General features: G+C 37.7%; 1 protein-coding gene and 1 pseudogene across 7 annotated transcripts in view; both read right to left on the bottom strand.

The window, feature by feature from the left end:
- The window catches only part of LOC150104805 (TBC domain-containing protein kinase-like protein), a 559,840-nt gene that overhangs the window by 487,644 nt on the left and 58,393 nt on the right, over positions 1 to 13,803 (bottom strand). The gene's annotated exons all lie outside the window — the stretch shown is intronic.
- Positions 3,713 to 4,833, bottom strand: LOC150104806 (small subunit ribosomal RNA; annotated as a pseudogene).

The raw sequence follows: 13,803 nt of genomic DNA on the forward strand, positions 1-13,803 counted from the left end.
CGCCTCTGGATCCTCTCCACCTCCTCCCCATCAAGAAGGAACCGAGGTGACCAAATCTGGGCACAGTAGTCGAGATGAGGTCTTATCAGGGCTCGGTACAGAGGTACAATAACTTGCTTGTCTCTGCTCGTCAAGGTATTTTTCAACAACCAAGTGAGTTGATGAGCTGATTTAGCTACTTTCGCAATGTGCCCCCTAAACTTCATCTCCCTATCCACCAACACTCCCAAGTCCCTGGCCTCATCAATCTCTTGGAGTACAGTTCCACCAATGTGGTATACTGCTGCTAATCTTTTCACTCCGAAATACATAACCTTACATTTTGTCACATTAAATTGACATCCATTCTCCTTAGTCCAGAACTCCAATCTATCTAAGTCATCTTGCAAGACTTTGACATCTTCTGCATTCACTATCGCGCTACCCAACTTTGCATCATCAGCAAACAGATGAACTGTCCCACTTAGACTGTTCCCTATATCGTTAATGAACAGATTAAACAGCAGTGGTCCAAAAACAGAACCCTGTGGCACACCACTAGTCACAGGCCGTCTTTTGGACTCTACTCCTGAATTAACTACTCTTTGATATCTCTCCATCAACCACCCAGCTATCCATCTCACCAACCCTATATCCATTCCCATATGTTGTAGTTTACGGATTAGAATTCCATGTGGTATCCTGTCAAACGCCTTTGCCAGGTCCAGCAGTATCACTGTAAACCCATTTCCCTTATCCAGTTAAGCCATCACCTTGTTATAAAACTTGAGCAAGTTACTGAGGCATGATCTACCCTTCACAAAGCCATGCTGTCCTCTGTACAGTATCTCATTTTCATCAATCCATTCCTGTATTTTTCCCTTTACTACTTTCTCCAAGACCTTGACAACGACTCCTGATATGCTGATCGGTCGGTAATTTGCAACCATAGTCTTGGATCCTTCTTTATGCAGTGAAACTATTTTCCCCGCTTTCCACGCCTTCGGGACTAAGCCAGACCCGAGACTCAGATTAAACAACATGGTCAAGGGCACTGATAATTCCTTAGCCGCTTCATGCAAGACCCGTGCCGGTATACCATCCAATCCCACAGATGTATTCACATTAAGGTTCTGTAATAGACTATTCACCTCCACTTCATTCATCACAATTCCCGTATAAACTAATGGTTCCTTCATTTTTTCAACGTCACCACCTGGATGATATACTTTTGCAAAGTGCGCGCTCAGTAACTCCACTATATCAACTGGTTCAGTGAACTCTTTACCATCGTCATTCCTTAAAATCATTTTGCCATGTACAGTTTTTTTCTTGCTTGCAGCATATTGAAAGAACTGTTTGGGATTCTCTTTTGCTTGCATAGCTAGTTTCCTTTCATAATCAGCTTTTGCTGTTTTTACCACACTCGTTACCCTTCTGGCCTGCACTTTATACCGTTCGTGTGCCTGCAGGTCACCCCTTTCTTTAAATTCCCTCCATAGTTGTTTCTTTTTTTGCAGCTCAAGCTTAATGGTGTTATTCATCCATTTAACCCCTACTTGTTTCACTATTCGGACCTTAGGTATACAGGCAGCCATAACCTCCTGTAAATGCTCTTTGACCACTTCCCATGCTCTATCAACGTCCAGCCCTTGCAGTTGTACATGCCATGGCACTGATCCAAGCAATCTCCTAAGCTTATCATACTTGCCAGCACGGTAATTCCACATATACCCTGTCTTAATCACAAATTGCACACCTTTAGCCACCTCCCAGGTCAAGACCTTATGATCACTCTCACCAATAGGTGGCAACATGGTCATATTCATTACAGTCAAATTTTGAGATGCAATTACCAGGTCAAGCACTCTCACACCCCTAGTATTTTCAATTACATGCTGTTTCAGATAGTTATCCGTTAATAATTGAATAAAATCCATTTCCTTCCTCACATGTGTCCTCTCCTCCTTCCAATCAATGTTACCATAGTTGAAATCCCCCATAATAATTACCCTCCTTCCACTCATTTCATCAATTTGTTTATGCATACCATCTCCACCATCTATTCCATCACCTGGTCTATAGCAGCACCCAACTGTATATTTTATTCTGCCAGTGTCAATCTCACACCAAATAGCCTCAAATGAGCTCCTTTCACTATCCTGCAATACAACTTCAATTCTCCTTGGCTGCAGTTCGTCAGCTATCATCAATAACATCCCTCCCCCAATTTTATTCTCTCTGTCCCTCCTAAACATACTATAACCTACACATTCTATCCCACTAACTATATCATCTTCCGTCAGCCATGTTTCACTAATGCCAATAACCTGTGGCCAGGAAGAGCCAATCAAGGCCAAAAATTCTTCCTTCTTGTTCCTAATACTCCTGGCATTAGTATACATGAATTGCAGTGATCCCTTTGTCCCACCCCTATCTTGATGCGTTATTCTAAATGTCCCATTCCCATTTTTTGTCCTTAGTGCTGGCTCAGGTACATTATATACATTTTTACACTCAACTGTCTCACTGATGTCTGGATATCCACTTCCCCCCCTCCTTGGTAGTTCTAGTTTCCCTGGTTCTACACATCCATTTTCACTTCATTCAGCAACACTTTTTCCAGTCTCCGCACACCAAGTCCATTCAAATGCAGGCCATCCATCTTGTATAAGTCCTTTCGCCCATCAAACTCATTCCACACGTCCACGAATTCCACACCACACCGTCCGCATAACCTGCGCATAATGTCATTTGCGATTATGGCCCTCCTTCTAAACTCCTCTCTGTCATACCGCAGTAACAGACTCACCATTCTAACTCTGTCACTCTTTTCTTTTGCTACCTTTAACAATACTTTCAAGTCCTCTCTCATAAAAAAAATTTTATCACCTTTCAATTCATTCGTACCCGCCACAATTATTAATTCTTTCACCCTCTGTTTTTGCACTCTAATACTCTCACTTACATCCTTAAATTTCGCACCCAGTAAGTACGATTTTGTTACACTCCCATCTATTACTCCTCTTAATAACGAGTCACCATACAACACTTTTTCCTTCATTTCGGAAACTCTCCCACGCTGTTTATTTACGTTAGCCAAGTTATATTCTTAAGCTGATCAGGACTCTTTAACTAAACTGAATAACTGCTGTAGCAAATTTGGTATGAAAATTAGTAATAAAAATACAAAAGCCATAAGTTGGCAGGAACATGGAAACATCATCTGCATTCTCAATGGAGAACCTATAGAACAAGTAAATCATTTCAGCTATTTAGGCACAACCACTTTAAATGAAGAAGGCAAATTCAATATAAAGTAGACAACAGAATAGGTAAAGATCACATGATGGAGATGAATAAATTATATGGAATAAGAGAAGAATTAGTCAAAACATTAAACTAGTAGTATACAAGAGTGTTCGAACTAGTCTTAACTTATGGATCGAAGAACTGTGTTTAAAAAAAAAAAACAGCTGATCAAAGACTAGAGATCATAGATATGAGTTCTGCAAAAATTTATAGGCATGAACATATGGCATCTATGGCAGAATCATATTATTATTATTATTATTATTATTTGACACCTCCAGGGTGTCTTAAGACTCATCGAGGGAGGGCACCTACTCTACAATTCTCCATCGCCACCACTCAATCTCATCCGCCAACCACATCATCTACACCAATGCTATCTACTGTCCACCACCGCCACTTGTATTTTCATAGACAATCACAAACATCCATGCCCATGGCGGGATTCGAACCCACAGCCTTTTGGCTGGATACTCTAACCACTCGGCCAACCAAGCCGGCATAACGTTTATGGTTAGAACTAGGGTGGTATCCGATTGCCTTCGAACCTCTAACTTTTGTTCTTGATTAATGAAAACATTCATGACAAATGCATTCGCAGTAGTTTGTCTTGCGATGTCCCTCTTAATCATTACCTCGTGTTCCGAAAACCAACAAAACATAATCGAGGTCCTATTCCATTATTCCGTGCACCATTATTCTGGTGCATGGAATAATGCACCAGAATAATGGTGCATGGAAATTAGAGTGCTTAAAGCAGGCATTATGCCTGCTTTAAGCACTCTAATTTTTTCAAAGTAAACGTGCCCGTCACCCAAGACACTTGGTGAAGAGAATCAAGGAAAACCAGCAAGATTTTTTAGGCCGGGCAGACCACCCATCTGGAACTGAGATCCAACTAAGATCTTTTTAACCGCAACAACTTTAATATACACTATTGGAGCAGGAATTACCACGGCTGGTGGCACCAGACTTGCCCTTCAATAGATCCTCATCAAAGGATCTAGAGTGTACTCATTCCAATTACGAGACCTCAATAGAGTCCTGTATTGTTATTTTTCGTCACTAGTGCCAGTGCCAGTGCCAGGAGTGGGTAATTTGCATGCCTGCTGCATGTGGTAGGATGTGGTAGATGTTTCTCAGGCTCCCTCTCCGGAATTAAATCCTGATTCCCCATTACCCATTACGACAATGGTAGGTGCATAACCTACCATCGACAGCTGATAAGGCAGACACTTGAAAGATGCGTTGCCAGTACAAGACCATGCGATCTGCTCAAAGTTATTCAGAGTCACCAGGAGTTTCAGACCGAAGCGCGATTGGTCTTGGTCTAATAAAAGTGCTCGTCCCCGAAGGTCGGAGCTCTGCTGCATGTATTAGCTCTAGAATTACCACAGTTATCCGAGTGAAAAGGTACAATCTAAGAAACCATAACTAATTTAATGAGCCATTCACGGTTTCACCTTGCTTAGGCATGTACTTAGACATGCATGGCTTAATCTTTGAGGCAAGCATATGACTACTGGCAGGATCAACCAGGTAGCATTCAATCAACGAATGCAACGCGCCATCACCACAGTCCGTAAAGTTTTGACTGCATCACAGTCAGGGTGCTCTGTCTTGCGGAGCACCACGGTACTATATGTCATAGGTACCAAATTTGTTCTGAGGAGCAGTACGCCTCAATCTCATCCCATGCAGCAGATCAACCACGCAGGAATCGGCTTAGGCTTCGTTAGAAATCTTCACGCTCGGTCGCAGAGGCAGCAAACTTGTTCATTAGAAATGGAACCCCCAGAAGGCTGCTCGATCAGGGCTAATTCTCGCACCGAACATTGCTACGAGAGTTGTGTTGTAGATCAATGGACCATACCTGAGAAACGTTACAGAGAGACTGGAGGAAACCAAAACTGATGTGACTGTGACGACACCACAATGCACTCCCATCACTCTCTTACTAGTATTAATATTAATAATGAAGACATTAGGAACTTGCCAGTATTAGCATTCAGGAATGTGAGAGAAGTGCTAATCTAAGATGGCATGGCATGGTTACGTAAACCATGCCATGCCATCTTAGATTTATTCTCTTTGTTCTCTTTTAGATTTGTTCTCTTTGTTCATTTTAGATTTGTTTTCTTTGTTCTCCTCTGAGAACAAAGAGAACCAAAATATAAATCTGACAATGCTGGAGTCATCCTGGTAAATAGTAGACTAATTTGGAGAAAAAATTTCAATAGGAAGTTAGCAATCAATAATATAAATGAATCATGTAGTAACACAGTATTCTGTACACCCTTGATAAATGTCAGGAATTTCATTATGTCAAATTACATGACATCAATATTCTTAATTAGATTAACAAATGATTCCGTTAAGTTGTAGTCATCTCAAGTGTACAAAAATGCTTAAAATTTCCAGTTTAGTACAGGTTTTTCATCCATGGTTTTATTTATTTATTTTTCTTGCCTGTAGAGATGCCACTTTTTAGTTGAATAAGAAAAAAAAAATAGTTTACAATTAAATTTTTAGACATCACATAATCCACATATCCTTAGCTATGATAAAAAATAAATTTTAGAAAACATCAAAATAAATATAATGAACAATATTTAAAATTTTAAGGCATTTAAATTAAAAAAAAAAAAATCAAGTTTATTTTTTTGAATTAAAGAATCAATTTTCCTTCAAGAAGTTCCAAAATATATTTGGTGCAAAGAAGACTCCCGGTTCAGATAAGTTTTTTTTTTGTTTTTGACTAATTAATTGTAAACAAGTGTGTATTTATGTTAAGAGTTGTGGTAGAAGTTGTGTGTTTGCAGAGCTGTGTGGGATTGTTTAAGAGTGTTTACAAAATTGTTAAACTTAGAGCAGAGTATAGCAATGGTGAAGGAAAGCTGGTGGCAGGCTTGTCTTTGTAAGAGTTTAATTTTGATTTTAATCATTTTGCGAAATGTGAGGCGTGCTATATGTGTTTGTTAGATTATGTTGATAAATTATGGATATTTAAGGCTTATAGAAGCAGGGTGTGTGCAAAGTATGATCGAAATGCAGACGATGGTCAGTAATGTATTGTTAACTGAAAGTGTTAGTAGCAAGAATGTCACGAGAAGGATGAATGCTTGTCTGATAGTAAAGAGAGAGACTGAGAAAGAGCAGCAAAATATTGGTAAAAAAAGTTTTGAAAAAGTGATCAAGCGATCTGCTTAACGAAACAATTAATGATAGTAAGAATGAAGAAAGTGATACAAATGTAGCAGAAGTTGAAAAACAGAGTGTTATCAATGGTAAGGTGGTGAGCAGCATTGATGGTGAACAAGCATGTATGACTGATGATAAAATAGAGAGAGTGAATGATAGTGAAAAAATGATGCAAGATTTGAAAGCTGACTTGGTGAAGATGAGACAAGAGATGAAATGGAAGCAAAGTGAAAAGAAGAGAATTATAGATATGTATGGAATTGTGACGAAGGTGATGTCATTATGACAGAGGTAACAAAAGACCTATGAGTGGCATTGTATGGGGATTCGATCATAGTCATAGGAGGTGTGGTAAATGAGAGGATGCATGAGGTTTGTTTTCCTGCTGGTAAAATGAATACAGTGATTGAGGAGTTGGATATGAAGAGTAAGCAAGCAAAAGAGTTGGTAATGGTAACAGGGACAAATGATTGACTGGGAACAAGGAAAGTGTAAGATTGGATATCAGGAGGTTGTTGAGAAGAATAAAAGATAATAGAGTGATAGTGGTCAGTGTATTTGCCAGGTATGACAGTGATGAGATGAGGCAGAGAGCAAGGATAGTGAATATTAGCAGAAATGTGTAAGGAGAAAGGAGTGCAGTTTGTTAATGTGTGGAATGAGTTTGAAGGAAGAATTGAATTGTTTAAGAGTGATGAACTGCATTTGAATGGTTCTAGTGTCAGTCATTTGGAGACACTGCTGCTGAAGAGAGAGAGAGAGAGAGAGAGAGTAATGAGTGCAGAGAATGAATCTGAGCAAGTAAGAAGTGATGTGAAAGAGTGGGAGAGTAAGGAAGGAGAGATTGAAGTGGTGCTTATGAATGAAGACATAAGTAACATGAGTGTAGAGAATGAGAGAATAACAGAGAAGAAACTGGGAGACTCAGGATGGACAGGGGAACACAGCGTGAGAAAGGCTGATACTTCAAGAGGATGTGAATCATGTGTAGACAGAAAAGGAAGGGGGTAACCTGGAATGTAAGGGAAAACAGTTAGATTTGAAGGTTCTGAGATGAATAAGAAGAAAAACAAATGGCTTGAGGAAAGTATGGAGAAGTCACATGTAATAAGTGGTGTAAGTGAAACTTGTTAAAGATCCATGAATTAGCTGCTATGTTTATATACAAATGCTAGAAGTATAAGAAACAAGGCAAATGAAATGATTGTGCTGATCGAGTCTGTTCATCCAAAATTGTTGGAATAAGTGAGACATGGTTGGATACCCTTCTATCCCTATTCCTGTCAGGACGACATCCTGACAGGAATAGGGAAAGAAGGGTGTGATGTGTTTTATAAAGAGAGAAAGGATAAAAAGGGAAGGGGGAGTGCTATTGATGACAGAAAAAGAGTTATGTCCATACAAGGTAGAGGGTGCAAGAGGGAAAAAGCAGTGGTGGTTTTGAGATAGTATGGCATGAGATAGAGGTGAACAGAATGAAATACTTAGTTGGATGATGCTATAGCCCTGGTAATGTGGATGGTAGTGACCATGAAATGTATAATCAAATTAGCCCAGCAAATAAGAAAAGGGTGATCATTATCATTATCACAAACCATGGACTCACTGCCCACTGGTGTCTAATGCCTTCTTCACTATCTTCTTCTTCCACCTTTTTTTTTGTCCAGTGCACAGCATTGAAGTTTCTGTAAACCCATTCCACTCCAGTCCTTTATGTCACTTATCCATTCTCTATATGGTCTACCTCTTCTGTTTACACCATCCATAATACCAAACATGAATGTCTCAATCTTCCGGTCTTCACTCATTCTGCAGATGTGTCCAAATAATTGCAGCTTCCATTGTATAATCTTCTGCATTAGATTCCTCTTCAGTTTATCTTCCAATAGAACTCTTCATTGATTTTCTGTAGAATCTTCCTGTAACAGGTTCTTTCAAATGTCAAAATTCTTTTTCTTGATTCCTTATTTATTACCCACGTTTCAGATCCATACAGTACACCACTGAAGATGCATGTTTTCAGTACTCTTAGTTTTGCTTGCAGGCTGATCACTGATAACTTCCAGATGTTATCCATGGCCTTCAGATTTGTTCTTCCCTTTGCAATCTTGATTTTTATTTCTTTTTTACAGTCCAAATCATATGTCATTTTACTTCCCAAATATGTGAATTGTGCTACATTTTCTATATCAATTCCATCCACTCATATCATTTGTTTCGTGTTCTTCTCACCAAATGCCATTGTCTTTGTTTTTTCCAAGTTCATAACAAGTATAAATGTTGTCTCTTCCTCATTTAACAGTTACAATATTTTTTGTAGTTCTCTTTCATCTTCTTCAATAATAACAATATCATCTGCAAATCTCAGATTCTCATCCCATATACTGATATTCCTTTTGCATCTTCCTTCATTTTATCCATTACTCTTTCTAAATGTGCAATGAAAATGCTTGGTGATATTGGGTCCCCCCCCCCCCATCTAGTACCTCTGCTTGTTCTAAACCATTTCCCCAAATCATCACCTATTCCAATTGCTGCAACTGCATTTTTATACACATCTTTTAATATAGCTATTTTCTTTTAATCTTTTAATATAGCTATTTTCTATCAATTCCACAGGATTCTAGCACTGCTAATGTCACTTCTGGTCGATACTGTCAAATGCCTTCTGAAAATCAACAAAGCAAGTATATATGTTTTTCGTTTTTTTTCCTAGCTTGCTCCTATTAACCGCATTGTCAAAATCTGTTGAATTGTAGTTCTATCTTTCCTAAATCCTGCTTGCTCATCTGCAAGATATGCTTCCACCTGTGTTCATTATGGATGATTTTAATTATGCCAATATAGACTGGGATGATGATAGTAACCAGAAGTAAAGAATATGATTACTAAAAGAAAGAGCCATAAGGCTTCATTTCAGCAATATAAAATTACATAGGCAAAGAAGATACTAGATCCAACATTATCTCAAAGCCTAATGTTTGTAGAAACTATGAAAGTTTCGTAAGTTGACCTAAGAACTTACGAGAATACAATCCTCAAACCCCGAATTGTCTTAGCTTGCACTACTTAAAAGACATGGGCACTACCCAAGTGTCATTATATTCGCCTTTTATTAGTGCATTTTTGATAAAAGTTTCACTGGCCTGACAGCTGTTTCAAACTGGTTGGTTCTCTTCAGAGACTAGGCAGAACCCTAAAGAGAGCAAAAAGTCTCATTCGGTACTAACTAAGGAAATCAAAATGTCATAAGTGAACTCTTCTAAGTAAGCTCTCAGGTAAACTTATGAAGCTTTAACCTGTTTAACCTGTATGTTAATGATATTGGAGAAGATATGGATGGGGATATGCAATTGTTTGCAGATGATGCAAAGTTAAGACGAACTATTGAGCAGATGTTCTAGCCTCACAAGAAGAAGTGAAGAGACTGAGTGAATGGGCACGGTAGTGGGTATGCCAGTGTTGCAAAATGTAAGGTTCTAAAATTTGGGAAACAAAGATGGGATGTAGAATTTACCCTTGGTGGAGATATATTGTTGGAGGTGGAAGAAATAAGAGATCTTGGCATGATGGTGGATAAAGATCTAAAATTTGGAGGACACATTGCAAAAATTGTGAGGACAACACAACAAATTCTGGGAATGATGCAGAGAATGCTGACTTGTAGAAGTAAGGAGATTCTGGTTCCATTTATAAAGCCTTGATTAGGCCACATATGAACTACTGTGTACAGATTTGGTCACCTAGAAGGACATAGAGAGAGAGAGAGAGAGATGTTGGAAAGGGTTCAGAGACTATTCACTAGTAGTTTCTGATCTCTGGGATGCTGAATATGAAGAAATGTTGAGAAGATGCAATTTACAGAGTTCTAGTAGATAGGAGGAGTGATATGATGGAGACGTATAAGTTAGTAAGAGATTGCTATAGGATTAATAATGAAGAGGTTTTTCATAAAATGGTGAGAGATCAGGGAAGAATAAGAGGTCATACCTGGAAGCTGTATAAGGAAGATGTAAGCAAGGGAGTGAGAAGCAAGTTTATTGCATGGAGAGAGTTGTGAATAATTGGAATTCATTGCCTGAGAGTGTCATGCCTGCAGAGAATTTGATTGTGTCTATAGAGAATTTGAATTTGTTTAAGGCAAGGTATGATAAGCTGTCTGTATGACATAGGGACCTCCTAGATGAGTCTCGGACTCCATGGGGTCTTAGGAAAATAATAATAACAGCTGTAGTTACTAGTGGGGAAAAACACAATAAATCAAATGGACAAAGATGTTCATAAAAGTAAGTAAACCATTAATAAACAAAGCATATACACCTTCAGAAAGAATTACCTTTTTATTGTGTTACTTAAGACAGTGATCTCTGAAGTCTCAAACCTTTTAACCTTTTACTGATTATTTGATTAAAAGTTAAAATGACTTGACAATATTATTCTGAACTTGCTGCTCAAATCAAACTCAGAAATAAAACTCTATTAGTTTCTGAATAGAAACCTGGATGACCATGTAAAAATCTCCAAATTATATTACTTATTATGTTCGTTTTTTATGGTATTGTATATACTGAGCAAAAACTTCATAAATACTAAGGCTCATTAAATATAAGATAATCTTAAAAAAAAAATATATATATATATATATATATATATATATATATATATACACAGTGGTGCCTTGGTTAACAACGGTCTCAGATAACGACGTACATGGATAACGACGAGTGGCTGTAAGAAAAAAATCTCTTGGTTAACGACACAGGCTTTGGGTAATGACTCTCGATTATGTGAACCTCTATCCGATCTAAAAAACCAGAATTTTCTGATCGCACTCAGCCACGCGCGGGAAGATGTTGTCGAATAGAGAACAGCCACGCGGCACAGCTGTGAAACTCAGATATGTTTGACCCATCATAGCCAGCTGTTTACACGTTTTCCGTTTATTGTTTCTTTTCTTGTAGTGTACTGTGCTTTATTTTAAAATTTGTGGTTATAAATGCGTTTTATGAAGAAAATGAGTATTTAAGCATTTATTTTTTATGTGTTGGTTCATACAGACAACAAATCGACGGGTGCGTGTCACTGTTCGTTCGCCATCAAAAGGCAAAATCAAATCTCATCTGTATAATAATCGTTGTATCTATAAGCTGCTAATCAATGTATGTTACGGGTAAGTACTGTATCTAATATCGTCACCTTACAAGCAAAATGTACTAAGTCAAAAATTGCAGGTTTCGAATTTAACTGTTAACTTTTATTTCAAAAAGTTTTTTTTTTTGAACTTTTACTTTTATTTTCAGGTGATGATATGTTCTTTGTATCCCTTGTCTTAGTGTTGTACAATTTGTAATAATACCGTATTTGCGTATTTTTTTTTTATAGAGTGAATTTATTTACAGTGTGACAAAATGGGTCCCAAAAAGAAAGCTAGTGAGGGAAAAAAAAAAAGAAAAATTTTCTCTATTGAACAGAAGAAAGAAATAATAGCAAAACATCATGGAGGTGTGAAAGTTATGCAGCTAGCTCGAATATATGAAACCAGTCATTCTACAATATCAACCATTTTGGCTAAGAAAGAACTACTTATGGTAGCTAAGGTTGCTAACGGAACTTCAAGGTTGAATGTCAGAGGGCTTCTTTTTGAGCAAATGGAAAATCTATTACTAATTTGGATCAAAGAAAGAGAAATGGCAGATGATACTACATCTCAAAATGCAATCTGTCAGAAAGCTAAACAGATTTATCAAGATTGAAAAAGAAGACTTCGGGAATAAGTTCTGAGGTAGATGATGATTTCAAAGGTAGCAGAGATTGGTTTGACAACTTTAAAAAAAGAACAGGAATTCATAGTGTGGTCAGACATGGAGAGGCAGCTAGTGCTGACAAAGCAGCAGCAGATAAATTTGTCAATAGCTTAACATGAATTATAGAAGGAGAATACCTACCTCAACAAGTATTCAATTGTGATGATAGTGGGTTATTTTGGAAGAAAATACTTAACAGGACATTTATCACAAAAGAAGAAAAAACACTTCCTGGGCATAAACCAATCAATGATAGGTTAACATTGCTTTTAGCAGTAAATGCAAGTGGAGACTGCAAGGTAAAACCAATGTTAATCTACCACTCAGAGAATCCCCAAGCATTCAAAAAGTTCAATGTCTCTAAATCCAATCTCGGTGTTTTGTGGAAGTCTAACAGCAAAGCCTGGGTCACAAGAATAGAATTTAGAGACTGGATTCGCGAGGTGTTTGGACCAACTGTCAAAGTCTATCTTGAGCAAAACAATCTGCCTCTAAAAGCCATTTTAACCTTGGATAACGCACCTGGCCATCCAACAGGCATACAAGAAGAGCTACCAGAGGAATTAGATTTTATCAAGGTGATTTTTCTTCCTCCCAAGACTACATCTCTGATTCAACCTATGGATCAGCTGATAATTGCAAATTTTAAAAAACGTTACACAAGGGCACTTTTTAATAGGTGCTTTGAAATGTGTGAGGCTACCAACATAACCCTAAGAAAATTTTGGAAGGAAGAATTCAACATTGTCATAGCAATTAGGCTAATTGTAAAGGCTTGGCAAGAAGTAACAATGAAATGTCTCAAGGCAGCATGGAGGAAACTGTGTCCTTCCTTTGGTAATGAAGAAACTTCAGATGAAGGACATAAATTGGTAAAAGATATTGTGGCAACTGCTCATGATCTTAACTTGGAAGTAGAGGAAGAAGATGTTGAAGAATTATTGGAGATGCATGACCGAGAACTGACTACTGACGAGCTAAAAGAACTTTTCAAGCAGCAATGTGAAGAAAAGGAAATGGAAATTTCATCTGAAGATGAGGATGGAGAGAAAGAACAAATTACGACTGCTGAAATCAAAAATGTTTTGGCAAAGTGGGAGGAAGTTCAAAATGTTGCTATGAAATGGAATCCAAACAAATCTGAGATTATCAGAACTTCAGATCTATTTAATAAAAAGTCCATGCAGTTTTTCAGAAACATTTTAAAAAAGAGGCAGAAGCAAACAACCCTAGACATGTTTTTTACAGGTCCATTTGTCAAATAAACTCCGAAGTGAGCCCAATTGTCCTTCTGGTGAAGATTGATAATTAAAAACTGTTTTCATGAACAATTCATTTTATTAATGTTAATTTTTTTGTAGCAAATACATATACTGTATAATAAATAAATGATATTTACCCTATTTTTATGACATTTTAAATGAGTTTTATCTGCATTTTTAATATGTATTATGGTTGTGGGGAGGAGCCAGAACAAATTAATCGATTTTCAATTAAATCTTATGGG

Source organism: Typopeltis vanoorti, chromosome 7 (genome assembly GCF_054136105.1).
Source record: "Typopeltis vanoorti isolate ZY-2024b chromosome 7, IOZ_Tvanoo_1.0, whole genome shotgun sequence".
Classification (NCBI taxonomy): domain Eukaryota; kingdom Metazoa; phylum Arthropoda; class Arachnida; order Uropygi; family Thelyphonidae; genus Typopeltis; species Typopeltis vanoorti.